We start from the raw sequence: 17,722 nt of genomic DNA on the forward strand, positions 1-17,722 counted from the left end.
TATTTGAGCATGAGCTTTCCTGAGCTACAGCTCACTTCATCGGATGCAGTGAGCTGTAGCTCACGAAAGCTCATGCTCAAATAAATTGGTTAGTCTCTAAGGTGCCACGAGTCCCCCTGTTCTTTTTGCGAATACAGACTAACGCGGCTGTTACTCTGAAACCTATATTGGGAAAAGCACAGGATTGCTGGTATAACTGCGTCTACATTTGGAGCACACGCCGGGAAGGCTCACACCTCTTTAACACCCTTGACTGACATAGCTACCGTGTAGAGTAGACATAGCTTTAGATTCATATAATGTATCTTTACATTGTAAACTCTTTGGGGGCAGCAGGGAACTGTCTTTTTCATCTGTGTTTGTACAGCACCTAGCACAATAGGGTACTGGTCTGTGACTGGGGCTCCTGGCCACTCCTGCAACATAAATAACTAAAATAATGTAGGTATTTTATTTCCTTAAAGCCAGGTAGCCAGGATTTTATTTTCAGGGGTTTCAGTTCAACATTCCTTCCTTGTTTTAGGGGCCCTTTGAGGACTCACTCCATTCCATCTCGTGAAACTTTTCTCTCTTGGTTTTCCACCTCATTCCCTCATCTCACCACTATTTATTATTTATTGGTGGGGTTATGGTAGCACCTAGAGGGCCTGTAGGCTGGGTGTGCAGAGACACACAGTGAGAGACAGTCCCTGCCCTACATAATAATGATAATACTGTACCTAGCTCCTATGCAGCACTTTTCATCCATAGATCTCCAAGCACTTTGCAAAGGAGGTCGTTGTCATTATCACCATTTTAGAGATGGGGAAAGTGAGGCACAGGGCAGGGAAATGACTTATTCAAGGTCACCCAGCAGGCCAGTGGAGGGCTGGGAGTCTCCTGAGTCCCAGGTAACCTGAGTCCCAGCCTAGTGCTCTGTCCACAGAAGTCTGACAAAGGGTGGGAGAAAAGAAATGTTGTTTTTCGCCATTGTACAGATGGGGAACTCGGGCTCAGAACTACTGGCCTCATTCTCAAAGGTGCTGAGTACTTGCATCTCCCACAGACTTCAAGGGCATTGGTGAATGCTGAGAACTTCTGAAAATCAGCCCATAAGTGGCTTGACCAGGGTCATGCAAGAAATCTAGGGCAGAGCCCAGAAATGAACGCAGGTTTCCTGAGTGCCTGTGCTGTGCTTTAACCACAAGACTGTCCTCCCTCTGCCAAGCATTGGAGTTGGTGCGAGGCTGGAAGGTGCAAATAGCTGCTGTCAGCGGAGTCTTGGATCCAAAACCAACCAGATCGCATTAAAGCCAGTGGGTGGTCGAGCACTCCCTTTCAGGATCAACAGAAGGCGCAATCAAGCCCCTTTATGTAGCAAAGAGAGTGGCAAACAACGGAGCCGACTGCCCAAAGACTAGGTCAGAGCTAAGCCGTGTGAACTGCAGGGTTTCCAAAGTTGCAAATACAGCCACTAGCATATTGGATGCAATCGGCACGTACTGGAGGCAGAAAGTCATGGACAAGGAGTTCTGAGCGTGCCCTTGAGAGGAAGCAGAAAGACAGAGTTTCTTGGGCACAGAGATTGCTGGAGGGGCAGACTTGGGGATGTCTGAGCTAGGAAACCGCCTGCTGCTGTTTGTTTCTATTGTGTTCAGGGAAACAGGACTTTGTGTACGTTTTTTATAAGTAAATTACACCAAGAGGAGACCAGGCTTATACTACCAATTTCTCATCCTAATGGAAGCAACCCTGCAAAACCTCATTCTGCTCAAAGGGATAACAGTACCATTGAAGTGTGTTTAAAACTGTGTTAAAATTGTAAGCTGTCACTTCAAATTTCAGAGGGTTTTCTTGGTCCTGCTTGGAGGAAGACTAAGATTAGTCAGTCATCAAATAGCCAGTCTACAGAACAGTGGGGTGAGCTGTACCGCTCTGCTTTCAAGAGTAGCCTGCTTTGTCTCTTTCTGTTTTGGGTCCCTTTTGTGTTATTGTTCTGAATTCTAAGCAATGAAGTGGTGTTACGTTGCAACCTTTCAGCAAGAGTCTTTTATGTTTTTAAGCTAGCTTCTCTCTGGGTGTAAACCATGGGCATAACAACCATAACCTTCACAAGTGCTGTGAGGGCTTGCCTGGCATTGGACCCCAGGACAATTAATACAATAAGCAAGAAGTCTACCATAATGAATAAGCCACACTCAGCTAGCACACACTATGCCTTCCTTCAGCCTGGCCCCTGGTTGGTGCAACATCTTCTCCATTGACCTCCTCTGCCTGTGGTTTCATTGACTCTCAGCCTGTCTTCAAATCTCATCAGCTGAGGGCAGTGCTCTGGGAGCAGGGTGGACACATCAAGAGGCCACCTTGCCATGGAAATCCATTCCACTAGCAGACAGAACAAACCCAGATTGTCCCGCCTTCAGAAAGACAGACAAGACATTTCCTTCTCTGCCAAAGTCTTCTTGTAATAACTATGTTGGGAGCAAAGGTCCAGTGTATAATTCCCTGGAGCTGAGCCATGGGACTAAAGGATAACAACAAGAACTACAAAATGCCAGGCACGTTCGCAGACCCAGCTGATGTAATAATGCCACAACCAAAGGGAAAGTGGAGAAGGCAATTGTTCAGACTGAATTTTGCTTCAGATACCTGTGTAAGTGCCCAGATATCACAGTGATGAGTGCATGAGGGATAGAGGGATGTGCATGGGGGTGGGCGGGTAGGTCAATAGTTAGACCTATAGAAAGGAAATCGTTCCATCTAGGGAGAGGCCCACCTGCCAGTTCCTTTGTGATCCCACAGGCAGCTCTGCACCATTGCCAGGTGACGCATAGCCACATTGCTGCAGCAGATCCTTAACCTTTGACTGAATAACAACCCCATGACGCAGCCAGCTGCTGCTCCATGCATGCCCAGCATCTCCTTGCAGACTGCGCCTGTGTCCATCTGCATGTTGCTTTTAGTCCTTCAGTGTCATTCCTTGTTTGGCAAACACACCCAGGTGAGCAGGGTCAGCCCTTGGGGAAGCTCTTGCACTAACGAGGGCCTCTGCTGTGCCTGTATGTTTGTTTTTTATCTTCCACGTGGAAGGTCCTTCCTTTGTTTTGTTCTCAAGTCCCTGGTGTGCTGACAGCCTCTGACACAAGCTGCTGAGTTTGGACTTGCTTGGCCACATGGCCCAGGTGTCTGGGAGACCTGGGTGTGGAGGAAGACTGGTAGATCAGTAGTCTCCAGTATGGATCTCTGGCACTGAACACGTCGTATAGCTCCCAAGAGTCCAGTGGGACTTAAAAAAAAAAGTCTGCACATCTAGGACTAGGTGCCAGTGTGACCGGTTATATCCCTGGTACCACCCCAGATCCCTGCATCCTGCAACTGAGTACTGAGCGTGATCATTATTGATCAATATCATTATGAAATCCCACCTATTTGCTTGGAGTTATTTTTTATTATTATTTTATTATTTTTACTAGCTGGTGAAAAAAGGATTCTGGGAACTTACCCCCAAACCTTTGGGCTGACGTTATGGTTATTGCTAGAGTTCAGATATACAGATTTTTTTCTCATTCCTTTTGACTTAGGAGAAAACTCTCTTCTCATTAGAAGGAATTAAGGGCCATGTGGGATACTACAAGCACCCAGAATTTGCAGCCACTGTGGGCTGCTTTGCTAGTTGATGTCCCTTAACTTCAGAGTGAAAGGCACTGAAGTGACTTCCCTTCGGTCACTGCTAATCTTGTCCAGATCCTTTCCCATTCCTGGGAGCAAGGGAGGAGCATTTGATGAGCTGTGTGAGCTTGGCTTGGTTTAAGGACGATCTTAAATATTTCATTTGCCTTTCATTGCAGGGAGCAAAAACATTTTAAACGTGCATTTCCATTCTCCCCGACTCATCTAAAAAAAAAAAAAAATTCCTGTGGCCAGGACCATCTGATGATGCAACATGACTGCCTAGAGAACTAGAGAGACAAAAAGAAAAGGAGTAGTCATGGCACCTTAGAGACTAACCAATTTATTTGAGCATAAGCTTTCGTGAGCTACAGCTCACTTCATCGGAAACTTATGGTCAAATAAATTGGTTAGTCGCTAAGGTGCCACAAGTCCTCCTCTTCTTTTTGCGAATACAGACTAACACGGCTGTTACTCTAAAGAGAGACAGTGCATTTTTATTTTAAATACACCCAGTGGGAACTGCATTGCACTGAGCACCTCTGAACATTAGTCCCTCCACTGCCCTTCACTGGATGGAATCAGAATCTCTCCCCTGTGTGTCATGGGCCCTGTACGGCTAACAGAGATTTTCCTTTAGTTTTAGGGGATTGTGCTTTTGGAGCAAGAAGAGCTGAGTTCTAGCCTTGCTATTACCGCGAAGGTCTAAGAAGTCACTTGATGTGGCACAGTGAGAACCATGCAGTTGCTAGTGGGCACTGACTTGTTACATCAGCTGTCCCATTGGCACCAAAGAAGGATGTGGGGCCATCGCACAGAGGAGAGGGCAAACTCTGGGCTCCTGGGCACTGGCAGGAACCAGGTGCATCAGAGAGGAGAAGTCACTGGCAATGCCACCCCCACCTGCAGCGTGACATCCACTTGTGGCTCCTCTTTCCCTGGGGGCGCGGATCTGCCGCGCAGACAGGACAAGGCAGGGTGAGACAGATGGAGCCCAGCAGCCTGCCTGGGAACAGACCCACCCCTAAGCAGCAGAGGAAATGCACGGCTGCGGAAGAAGCCTGCGTGCAGCCTGCTCTGGGCTCAGAATTAAAGCAGTAATGATGCTGACAGCCTAGTCCTGGGTGTTTTATTTAGCACCGGAAGCCAAATCTAATGATGGGGCTAATTATCCTCATTAGCCTCCCAGTGTCTGGTGGGTGTTACCGGTCCCATTAGTGGCATTGTGGTGACTCCAGGCCGTCATTGTTCCTGTGATTCTGGCGGCTCTCCTACGTAGCAACGGGCGGCCTGGTGTGCTCTGTTTATTCCACTGCAGGCTCCTCAGAGGAGACTCTGACTCAAAGGCAGGTGAATCGTCACCTGCGGCTGCACACTGGCTCCCAGTCCACCACGGTGCTTTTTCCTACTTGCTCTCAGATGTTGTAACACTCTCCCCGACGGTTACTCTAGTTGTCCTGGAGGCCCCTTCTGCATTCATTGCAGCAGGGAGGGAGGGTCACCCAGTTGCTGGGAGTCGGGGGATCGGGGGTCAGGACTCCTGGGTTCTATTCCCAGCTCTGAGAAGGTCTAGTGCTGAGAGCTAGGGAGGCAGATGGGGAATCCAGGACTCGGGTTCTATTCCCAGATCTAGGAAAGAAGTGGGGTGGGAGAAGAATTGGGAGTCAAGACTCCTGGGTTCTGGTGCCAACTCAGTCAGTGACTTCTGGCTACAGGGAAGCCATTTTGTCTCTCCATGCTTCAATTTTCCCATGTGTAAAAGGGGGTGGGGTGATCGTACCCACCTCGCAGAGGGGCTGCAAAGGCTAATGAATGAGAGTTTGCGGGGCTCCCTGGGAACGCATCGGTACCAGTCACTGCAGAAAGGTAACATGTGGTTATTAACCCAAGTATGGGGTGTGACACAGAGACTGTGAAACTCACAAGGGCATATTACAAATCCTGCCACCACCCGCCCCAGCAAATCAGAACTAAAAGCTTTTTGGAAATGTGAGTTACCCCTTGTCTATGCTGAGATTTTAGCTCCCATACCGCTGATTTATAGCCATGCTTTGCACTGCTGAAAGGTGCAGCCGGTTCAGTTGTGTCTACAGTGCAGGTTAAAACCACAGTGTAGACAAAGGCCTAGATAGGTTCAAACACAGAGAGAGGATCCTGGGGGCCGCTTTGTACAGCCGCTTTGCTGCACGGGCTTCACAGCCTGCACAGACACAGCCCAGACGCCCTGGCCTGGCCGCCCTGCTCAGGGCATTACGCCAAGCAGTGACTTGACAGCACTCCCTGCTGAGCCACCTGCTGGCGACATATTGGGACCTGCATTCTGTTTTGAACATCCTTTAACCGAGCCCGTATCTCTCGCTTACTAGAGATGGATTGTGACGTGCTGGCAGAGTGCTTGGAGCTGTACGAGATGCAGACTTTCCTTTCTCACTATCTGAGCTCTGATTGTCTCTAAAATGGTGATGGTGTCTGCTTTAAACTCTCCAGCCACAGCTTGTCGTTTCCCGCCTTCCCGCCCTTCGCCCTGTGGTGGGGTGGGAAGTTGCTTAAGACCCAGACAGAGAGCCCTAGAGAAGGAGAAGTGAGCTCAGCAGCTCCTGCTATCAGCAGAAATCAGCGTCCCCTCTTACGCTGCAAGCACTGAGTTAAAATAACCCCACCCTGCTTCCAGCAAAGCACACAGATAAGCTTCCACCCTGAGTTACTCACCACGCCACTGCCTCCCTTGGGACCAAATTCACCCTGAGTCTAACCCCACTGAATGCAAAGCACTTACGGTATTTACCTGGCTCCAGGCCAGCAGGGTAGCTCCTAATCTCACTGACATGAAGCCTCCCCAGCTGGGGCCTCTCCCTGATTGTTTCCTCTTGGCTGGGCATGGAGCTGGCCTCATGCACCGGGCAGCGGGGTCAGTTCCCATCAGCGCAGCTGAAGAGATCCAGACTCCTAGTTCCAGCCTGTTGGGTCCTGCTGCTGGCTCTCAGGTAGCACAAGGCACCCATTGGGGCGGCTGAGGTGCCTTCCACTGAGGGGTGACAGCAGCTTCGTGTGTGCTCACCAGCTGGCGGGCACCTCACTGGCAATGCCCAGGCTGGGGGCCTAGAAGCAGGGGGCCTCCCGCCGCGCTACCCCTGGCATGGGGGCAGGTTTTGGCAGCAGGGTGGAGGAGTGCCCCTTATGGAAGAAGGGGCTTAGAGCAGCCTGACGTAAAAGCGAGGCCCTGAGCGCCCGCAGGCAGGGGCAGCTCATGTGGTCCTCCGCCCTGCAATGTCCGTGGGAATCATGGCCTTGGCAGCCTCGTGCCAGTCAGGGTGAGGAAAGAGCTGGGGTGGGAAGGTTTTATCCGCACTCCAGCGAAGGCAGCAGCAAGGTTTACACATGGAGGGGAGCATTTTGCAAGAACTCAGGTGCCCAGGGAGATCTGCTTTGCTGAGCTCGTAGCTTTGCTGCGTGCCTGACACTGCCCCATTGCCCACACGGATGGCCTTGGACCCCCCTACCCTGGTTAGCATCCTCCCCACTTCTCTTTTGCAGCCTCCAGGCCTCAGAACATTGGCTGGGGGTTCACAGGAGCCTCAAGGAGCTGGATGCAGAGTTGTTTACTTGAACTGAAGACACCCCACTCCCAGTCCCTTCCAAACTGCCAAGGACACCCCAAGGTGTGCCGAAGTGAGGGCAGTAAAGGAGCCTAATCCTGCCCCAGAGGGTGCAGCCCATTCTGCTGGGAACAGCCATCCATCTGCAGAGCACAAGCCTGGGCTCCCCATTGAAAGCTATAGAGTGTGACTGCTCTGTGTGGGAGAGCATTCATCCTTAGGGTCCACTTCCCAACTCACAGCCCATCCCCGAGCACAACTCCCTGGCCAGCTGCTACTGCAGGGAGAGGCCTTTTGGTGTCCAGGGGGACCATGAGAGACTGGCTGAGCCCCTCATACAGTCCCCCCACTCTGCCCTAGCAGTCTGATCCCTGCCTTATCAGCCTGAGAGCCCCAGGGAAATGTGACGTTCAAAGCAAGCTCCACACTGTTCCCTTGTGCGTTAAATCTTAACAGGCAGCCTGGACATTCACGGGTCAATAATTCCTGCAGCATCATGATCTTTGATGTTATTTTGCCCTAGTATATAAAATATCATTTTTGTTGGTTTGGTTTGTTTGTAGAGGTCCAGACTGAGGGATGTGGACAGAACTGTGGAGTGGGGGAGCTCCCAGGGGTGAGAGAGTGGGCGGGGGGGCTGTGGGGCAGGAGCCTGGGGCTGGGAGAGCAAGAGGGGCTATGGGGCAGGATTGAGGGGTGTTGGCAGAGCTCTGTGGGAACACGACTGGAATACCTGTTGTAGGGAAAGAGGAGACTTTCTCTGCTGCACTGTAACAGGATCAAGAGCCAGAACATGCATTTGCTTGTTTGCTCCAGGCCCCTTTCAGGCTCCATTCCCTGGTCTCTAACCTGTGAAGCTGTGAAACTGATCAGTAACCCTTTCCCCCTCCAGCAGCTTGGAGTTCAAGTATCATTTACTCGGCAAGAAACCCAAGCCCCTCCAGGCCACCCGAGCAGGGTCGGTACAGCGATGTGCCGGGCTCTGAGTAGCTGGCAGAGTCTGAGAGGTGTCAGGTAGCTGCAGCTCCAAAGAGGAAAAGCAAATGAAGATGAACCTATCTGCTTAATTACAGCGAAGGGAAGGAGCCAGGCAGTGGAGAGAAACAGAAAGCCAGGGCAGAAAGACGGACTTGGCCATCACACTATGCTCCACAGGCCGGATTTTTAAACTATTTTTAGGTGCCCTAAAGATGCAGACAGGTCTAGTGGCATTGAGACCACTTAGAGATTAATGAGTCTGCTCTACAGCCTTAGCAGACAAGTATCTAAGTGGGATTTTCAAACTGCCTGTCTGCATCTTTGGGGACCTCCAAATCTGACCCTAGAAGCTTTCCCACAAACCTGGGCTTTGTCTTCAGCCAAACACCAGGTGATTTAGGATTCAGAGCTAGGCTTCCCAGAAGCCGGGAATGGGCGACAGGGGATGGATCACTGGGCGAGTCCCTGTTCTGTTCATTCTCTCTGGGACACCTGGCACTGGCCACTGCTGGAAGACAGGACACTGGGCTAGGTGGATCTTTGGTCTGACCCAGTGTGGCCTTTCTTGTGTTCTTATGTAGTCAATGCAGTGAAGTCATCAGCATTACCCTGCCAAGTAGAAATCATAGGATGCTCCATGATTTGAGAGTCAGCTTAAGGCTTTCAATGGGAATTGTAACACACACTCAAGTGCTTTGCTGAATCGGGACCTGAGTGGTCAGTTGCCAAAGTTTTGGTCCAGCTAGGCCCCACAGCCTGCTTGCAGGGAAGGGATGGAGACAGCATATCTCTAGGTGGAGAGAGAGATGGATTGGTTCCCCCAGCACCACAAGGCAGCACTGAAGCAGTCCACAGCCCAAATTGTCGGGGGCCCAGTTCTCCAATGTTCTGCCCCTCATGTTACCATGTACACCAGGGTGAAGGGCATCTAAAATGATACCTAGTCAGATTGTTAGCATATAGCATCCACTTTGCACTGGTGTATGTGAATATGCAAAGTGGAGGGCAGTGGCAAATTGGGCACCTCGGGCCAGATATTCTGAAGCCCTCATGCCCAGATTTCACTTCTGGTCAGGTTTTCAGTTTCATATGTAAGCGGCGGAATGGTCCCGCTCCCATCCCCTTACACATATCCAAATTGCTGAGCTCGTTTGATGCACTGGCTCGTGAGCTGGCCCCACTGGCTGACAGACAGAAAACCAGCCAAGATGCTGCTGCCTGGATCACATGCCAAGTCCCACTCAAGAGAGACCTCAGGGCCCACTTCTACAGTGAGGCGTCCAGGTGTTTCATTTGCTTGTTGCTTGTTGGAAGAGAAAAAAAACAACCACTCCTTCCTGCCCTAGGGATTTCTCAGAGACTTTTCCATCCCTCCCTCCCCCTACTGCTCTCTTTTTCTACCTGCCACAGCAACATCTCCTACAGAGAAAACCCCCAGCTGGTAAAATCAAAATGGGTTGAAATAATAACAGCCTCCCCCTCCCTCCCAAAATCAGCCAACCTAGTGATAAACAGAGAGGAAATCAAAATCATCACAAGCATTCTTTGGTTTATTGCCTTCCTTTGCTTGCTCCTAAACACTCAGTAAATTACGCCAGTGGAAACAGGCAATAGGAAGGAATAGCTCAGTGTTAGTGCTGGTGGAAATGAGGTCGTGTTCAGCTCTTGTGCGCGGATCACAGCTATTCACTGGTCACTTTTTCTAATGAATAATTGTCACAAATCAGCTCCAGCTCCGGGGTCTCCCACAAACTGTTTGGTGCCAGCCCTGATTTGATGATGGCCGGTTTGCAGTGCACCGCAGCTGAGTCATGTGGCAATGCTTCTGCTCCCTCATCGGATAGCTCAGTGGTTTGAGCATTGGCCTGCTAAACCCACGGTTGTGAGTTCAATCCTTGAGGGGGCCATTTAGGGATCTAGGGTAAAAACTGGGGATTGGTCCTGCTTTGAGCAGGGGGTTGGACTAGATGACCTCCTGAGGTCCCTTCCAACCCTGATATTCTATGAGAGCAGCTGGATGACATCTGGGTCATGTGACACCCTAACTGATGACCTTGAGTGAATAAACTGCTCCTACTCACCCCCAATCATTCACTTTCCAGGAACAAGTCGTCACTTCTATGAGTACGCCCAAGGAGTGGGCAAAACTGGGTCAAATGGGTCTGAATCCACATGGATTTCAATGGCGTTACGTGCCAGGAATAAATTTAGCCCGATACCTTTGGGGGGATAATCAAGGGCTGTCTCTTAGGACTGGATAAGGATGAGCTGCGCATTTCAGCATATGCAGCTATTCCCTCTAACGTCTAAATCATGGGTTCTAAGCCCAGGAAGGTTAAACGTGTCAAGGAGAGACAACCCCTATGTGGGTCCCAGATTGTTAATAGGCTGGGGATCCCAGCTACTGGGGGAAAGGGGGAGATCCTAATATGCAAAAGACTGAGAACCTCCACCCCTCAGATCTCTCCCTGGCTTCCAGCCGCTGCCCCCTGTTACAGTGCTCCTGCCTGGAGACTTTACCTGGGTTCTTGGTTGTTTTCCTTCATCTCCCATGAGAGAGGCATTAGAACTGAATGTGTATGTCTTGCTCTTTGTACATAGGCATACAACACATGTAGGGGGCCAGACCCCCAGCTGGTGTAAACTCATGCAGCTCCACCAAAGTCAACAGCACCGCACCAATCTACACCAGCCAAGGACCCAGCCCATCGCCATTAAATGGCTCTGGAGGGTTGAGTTTTGGCTGCTGAGGGCAGCAGAAACTCAGTCTCAGACGGGGGCACCGAGGAGGGAGACGTGTGGGCCTGGAAGGAGCGCTCACTGCCATCAGCCTTTATTACAGCACTGGGCTTGTCGATTTAAATTACACTGCAGACCAGGGGTCATGTGTTCCCATAACCGTATCACCATACAGACTACCCAGTGCATCCTTATTTCCGTTCTGTTCAGGGGGCAGGCACAGAGGACGAGTCAGATGCTGGGGGGACATGATAAGATCCGACGCTGTGATTGCATCTGTCAGCTGCGATCCCTGGGACAGCTCCTTCTAGCTTTGGATTTGACTGACCGATGTAGGGAGCAGAGTGAGGACATACCTGGATGGTCCCTGATCCCCTGCGCTGGGTAGCAATAGTACAGTGTGGACAAACTGGGCCTAAGGGGTTCCTCTCACAGAGGAGACAGTGTTCCACGAGTCTCCAAACCTGGGTTTAAAATTCACTCATCACTAGAAGAAGGGGGGGTGCTTTCTGAAGTCCCCCCCCACGCCACCTAGACATATTTATACAGGGGTTTAACTTTCTGGCATTGAAACGCACAGGGACAAGTCCCGGAGCTGTTACGCAGGGCTCACTCTGTATGTCCTCTGTGATAACTCTGTACTTCGATCTCAGTGGGATTTTTCCCTGCCTAAGGCCTGAGGGACAGATTACACCTGACCCCTTTCCTGATGCAGAATGGGGAGGAAATGCTGGGAGCGCACTGCTCGGTGGCTGGACACCTCTGAGTGAAGCCCTGCTCCTGACCACCGGTGGAGCCATGCAGCCCACCCTACACTCACCCCAGCCGGAGGGATGCATGCTGCACCCTCTACCAGGGCAATGCAGCAGCTGGGCTCTCTAACTCTGGGAGGGACAGTGGCTGCAGGACGCACATTTCCCCTGGAGGAGTGCAGCCCCCCACCGCCCCCGGCGCAGGGCTGGAACTCCAGCGTGTAATAGAGCGCAGGGTGAGGAGTTCAGAGCTTTTAGCTCTCTTTACAATGGGGATGTGCAGGAAGGAGGGGAGTGATTTTTTTCTGAATGTGTCCCTTGTTCTTATACACCTGCTTCCAGAGAGCAGCTTCTGTTCATCCAAATCCGGCTGATAATACAGCCCCTATTCACCAGCACGGCTGCCGTGTTTGCTCTCTATTGTATTGCTCCTATTCCGCCGTGCCATGGCAGACTCTTTGGGCTAGGGCCCTGCTATTGATCTGTGGCAGGTCACCTACCATACAGCCAGGGCCCTGTGCACCCACCTAGTAATACAGGGATTTTCTTTTACAGTCCGTGGTATTGGGTCTGTTGTAGTTGATGGATAAACATAGTTAAGATAAAAAGAAAAGGAGGACTTGTGGCACCTTAGAGACTAACCAATTTATTTGAGCATAAGCTTTCGTGAGCTACAGCTCACTTCATCGGATGCAAGTGAGCTGTAGCTCACGAAAGCTTATGCTCAAATAAATTGGTTAGTCTCTAAGGTGCCACAAGTCCTCCTTTTCTTTTTGCGAATACAGACTAACACGGCTGTTACTCTGAAACCTGTCATAGTTAAGATAGAGCTGAGAGACCATCCTTCTCATTACACTGCCTCTCCAGTAAATCAGAGGCTGCTGTAAGACAGCTGGGCCATCTCCCCAGACAGCAGGATTTCAGTCCCTTTGCTTCAGGGGTGAGTGATTTCTCCAGATCAAAACAGCTCAACGTAAACCCAACAATTAGGCCAGACTCCATCTCCCACAGATCTCCCTGTCTAGCTGGTCTCAGGCTGGTTCTGAATCACATGCTCCCATCACGTAGCCCCTGGACTCATGCCCTTCACACGGCAGTTGGGCTACACCTGGCTCAGGTGAGGCTGAGCCCTGACTCTCTTGAGGGGCCAGCTCCCCCTCCCGCTCCCCGCTGCCCATGAGGAGCAGTGTTTGTATGCAGCAGTGGAAGGGGAATGGTAGCTCCTTTGCATTGCATTTTCTCGGCTCCAGCACGGGAGCCAGCATGACACATACTTGTGCATGTATGAGCAGTGAGATGTGAGCTCTTCTGAGACCATTAGGCATTGGCAAGGGAATTCTCCCCTGTATTGGCAATTAACTTCCCGATCTGAGCAGTGAACGCAAAGCCATAAGGTCTAATGTTTAGATTGTAAGCCGCTTTGGGGCAGGGACTAGCTGTTTGTTCTGTGTTTGTACAGCACCTTGCATGACGGGGTCCTGTTCCATGACTAGGGCCCCTAGGCGACATGGTAATACAAATAATCAAAGACAGCAGACAAGTGACGATAGCATCATCAACAATCCCTTCCAAGAATGCCTAGTCCAGGCAATGGCTTGGGATGCATTGTGTAGCAATACACAGGGAACAGGGAATGGTTTGGGCAAGGACATCCCTTGCCTTGGCCCGGGGGAGGGTGAATCCCACCAGATCATGTGACACCCCAGGTTCGGTTGTGACGTCTCTTTTTTCAATAGGAAACTGTCGTGACAAATACTTTCCTTTCCCACAGCCCCACACGGGGTCTGGCAGCATTTCGCACACACTGATTCAGTAACTCCCTTCAGAGACAGGGCAGTGTTGTCAACCCTGTTTTACAGGTGGGGAAACTGAGGCACCAAGCAGGCATGTGACTTGCTCAACATCACAAAGGGAATGGCTTCACTGCACAGTAAGCCTGGGCTCTAACTCAGGCTAGATCTGAAGCCCCCTTCCATCCATATGCAAATCAGTCAGACTTGGGTCAGCAAGCACTAAGGACCCAGGTCCTAGAACCCTGCTCGAGGGGAGGGGGGAGTCAGTGCCTGAGTTCTATCCTGACTCAAGTGCAAGCCCTGTCATTTTGCAGTGTGGATGCTGCTCAAGCCCCAGACCCGAGTCAGGAGTTCTGTGTAGTGCAGTGTGGATGCGTGAGCACGGCTGTGAGACTCAGGTCCAGCCATTGTAAACACAGGTTTACAATGCCGTACGGACGCGCAGGCGTGGGCTTGGAAACACCAAGCCCCACAACCCCGAGCTTAGTGTGCAGTGTAGACACACCCAAAGTGAGACAGTGTCAGAACTGGGAGTAGAACCCAGGGGTTCGCTTGCTGCTGTAACTGCTAGACAACACTCCCTCTGGCTTCACGTAGAGCTAGTCCATTCTAACCCAAAGCATTTTCTCCCTGAACCCCAGTGAGTTTGCAAACCCTCGAAGCACCACAGTTTTCAGAACCATGGAGAACGCCAGCCATTGATGGGAGCCAGGCCGCTGAGAGCCTCTTGCTCATCCCTCTGCCAAGGAGAAAGGGCCCATTGCAGAAGCGTTGCCCATTGTCAGAAATGCCACTGCCGGGGAGTGTGAACCCAGCTCCTCCATCTGTCCATGCCACTGGCGAATGATTTAGATGCGTCGCTGGGCCACTTTGTGCTATAAATAAAGCAGATCAGGGAATGAATTAAACATGTGTCCCTGCAGTCAGGTTATATTCCATCCTGCGAAATGTATAGGGCAAGCCCTTCAAAGCCCAGAGCAACAGCTCCCCTCCCAGAGCTGAAAACAGAGCCCGGGAATCTTATAGGGAACTCCTCCACCAGACATGGCTTCTCTCCAGAGCCAGAGATCGGACTCAGGAATCCTGACCCTTATTTCCCTTGGGCCAACCACCAGACGTGACTCCCTGTCCAGAGCCAGGAATGGAAATTAGGAGTCCTGATTCCCAGACCCCTTCAATAATCACTAGACACAGCCTGGCATGGTGAACATTCGCTGTAGATTGGTGGTGAAATGAAGCCCAGAAATTAGATTGTCTTTGTGTGACTCCAAAAGCACACTGTAAGCTTTGTGCATTTATATTCCTTTTCTTTAGCTCTACTAAAATGATAAGCTATTTACCAGGCAACTGGCCTGGATCTTCGCTCAATTAAGAAGAACAAAAACTGACACTTGCAAAAAAAAAAAAAAAAACACCCCAGCTGCATATGTAGTAAAGGTCAGATCCAGGAGATGAGGTCCCTCCACCCTCCCTGTCTCTCTGGCAGCTGGGTTGTTTCAATTTAAACCTCTCTTCCTCGTCCCTAATGAGCCTTGTTCATTTAAGATCCTTGTGATCCGAGAGCATTTGGGAATGTTCACAAGAAGCCGTCCTGGAAGAAATAAATGACCCTTCAGTCTCTGAGGTGCGAAGGTGGGTCTAGATTTCTCAGCCCAAAAGGAGTAGGCCAGAACAGGTCGCTGCTCTAAAATGTGGTCAGCAAACAGGCTGGAATCCAGAGCTGCCGAGGAGAAGGGCTTTGCACCTGTGGTGGGCCGATAATGAGCCAAGACAGAGGGGAGAGAGTTTAGGGGCTTCAGAGTCAGAAAATATCCCTGACTTCAGGGCTGGAGGAGGGAAAGGTCCCTGCAGTGGAGTGTCCACTCAGGAATACCTCAGAACAAAGTGCTTTGGGGAGGTACCTGGGATACAAGCAATGAGGCCGGTACGTCTACATGGACATACCTGGGATACAGAGCAGAGAGGCAGTGCCCTGGGTCCAGGATCATACAAATCGATTCTCTTTTTGTTTAGACAGATGAAAAATGGAGCAATTAAAGCCCCAGGTGTTTCCTCAGCAGAATCTCATTAGGATTTCCCTCTCTTCCCCGCTGTCCCACTGAGAGCCTGGCTATTTTTAGCAGGCTTGGCCCATTTCCAGGGCAGTGGGGAGGGGGGATGGCTTTCAGTAGGCACAAACAGGTTTTGATCTCTCCATGCTAATCCCTGGTCTCCTGGCAACGGGCGAAAGTGTGCGCTTCTGAGATGCCCAGAGTTCCCCTGCTGAGAGCTCATCATGGGGGCCACGGGGCTGCTGTTGCCTGGGAAATGGGGCATGTTTACTGCTAGGCTGGGGGGAGTTCTTGTGATTAAGACTTTCTCTCACCCCCTGGCAAACCCTCTGCCCTACTGTGATTATGGCAGCAGCTAGAGACCCCGTTGGGCTGGTCACTGCACAGACACGGTCTAAAGAGACAGAGGGTGGGAGGAGAAACTCAGGCACAGAGAAGGGAAGGGACTTGCCCAAGGTCACCTAGCAGGATGGTGGCAGAGCCAGGAATAGCCAGGAGTCCTGACTCCCCACCCACTGCTTTATCCGTTGCAGGGCACTGCACCTCTGTGGTCATTCTTCCACCTGGCCCCTCCAGTGTTCCCTTAGTTCCAGCCAGAGAAGGGGTGGGGTTGAACGACCTTGTTGTGCAGCAGCCTCCATGTTGACCCACTCTCCAGCCCCCACTGCCCTTGACAGTTAAGCGAGGCGGCCAGCCATCACCTTCCCCGCGCTCCCTCGCTGGGTTTGCATCATTCAGGAGCAGTGTTTATGCCAAGCAGGTCTGCAGCTAGCGGGAAGCGGCCCGATCGCAGGAGCAGCCTGTGTCGGTGGAGCCAGTGAACGGCTCCCCTGTGGGCATCCACGAGCGCCATCCTCTTGCTGCCTCGTGCGAGGCCTCTGCCACCGCCGCAGCATCTGTGGCAGCATAATGCACCGAACACAGAGTGACCCCCAGCCTGCGTGTGCCCAAGGTTAGGCAGGGCCTGGGTTTCGTGACTCCTCCAGGGACTCTCTGCTCCACCCATATTCCTGCAGGAGGCCCTAACGGCCAATTGGACAGGATGGCTGCACCCGTCCAGCCCTAAGGATGCTTCCCTGGGGGTTTTTCCCTTCAAAATAAGGCATTTCAGTTAAATAACTGGACATTGTTGGTGCCCGCGCAAGGGATGGCACTGCCCAGACCTCGCTCAGTTCCCCACACGCAGCTGTACGGATGCCCCTCGGCCCTGACCCAGAGCCCCTTTCTTATTGCTATTCTGAGTCCTCATGCCCCTAGTCCTGGCATAGGAAGGCGGTCCTGGCCACACTGGCCCCCCACGGGGATGTTCCCTGCATGCTCCTTATTTGTCTCTCCTGTCTAATGACCCACAGGAAAGGTCCCCCGTGTTGAGGTTTGACTTGTGGAGAGTTGTCCCTGGGGGCAGATCATCCCATCACCCCCTACTGCACAGTGTAATGCAGCTCCCTATAAAGCTGACCCTGGCCAGTTAGACGCAGGACACTACCAGCCAGGCCCTTGGCCGGATCCAGGCTGGTCATGTGTCCCATTAGAAGGAGCCATCAACTGCACCTCATCCTGGAGAAGGAAAACTGTCTGCCATATGAGCAGCTTCAGGTTCTGGGCTGGAGCAGGGGGATCAGTCAAAGCCAGGGGCTTTGGCTCCATTTCCCCTTTGCTGGGAAGTATTAGCTAGCTGCAGGCAAGATGCCTTAGGGACATTTCAGCATGTCCCACTGGAGAGACAAGCAGGAGCTGAGAATAACCCATCTCATTTAATGGTGCTCCTGAGGCCTGTGCTGGGAGTGGGGCGGGGTTGCTGGGAACTCATTGCTCCTCATTTATTAGCAACCCTGAGATGCTGTGCTCAGGGGAAAAGGGGCGAGTCTGGCCCCTCTCCCACCCCTCTCCATCCTCTGGTGCACCTGGGATTTCCAGCCCCCATGTCTTGTAAACAGGCACAAAATTAATTCTAGAAGCAGAAATCCCACCTTGAATTCTGGGTGTTGCTAATGTCAGCAGCAAAGGAAGTAGGTTTCTGCTAGAGGTGCCACCCCATGTAACATGGCAAGGGGTTTCCTCCAGTGTCAAACCACAGCAGGGCACGGGCTGCTATTCCCTAGAACAGGAGCATGACCTGCTGGTCACTGGCAGAGCTCAGCGCCTTCAGCCACCTTTTACAGAGG

This window comes from Lepidochelys kempii, chromosome 27 (assembly GCF_965140285.1).
Source record: "Lepidochelys kempii isolate rLepKem1 chromosome 27, rLepKem1.hap1, whole genome shotgun sequence".
Lineage (NCBI taxonomy): Eukaryota > Metazoa > Chordata > Testudines > Cheloniidae > Lepidochelys > Lepidochelys kempii.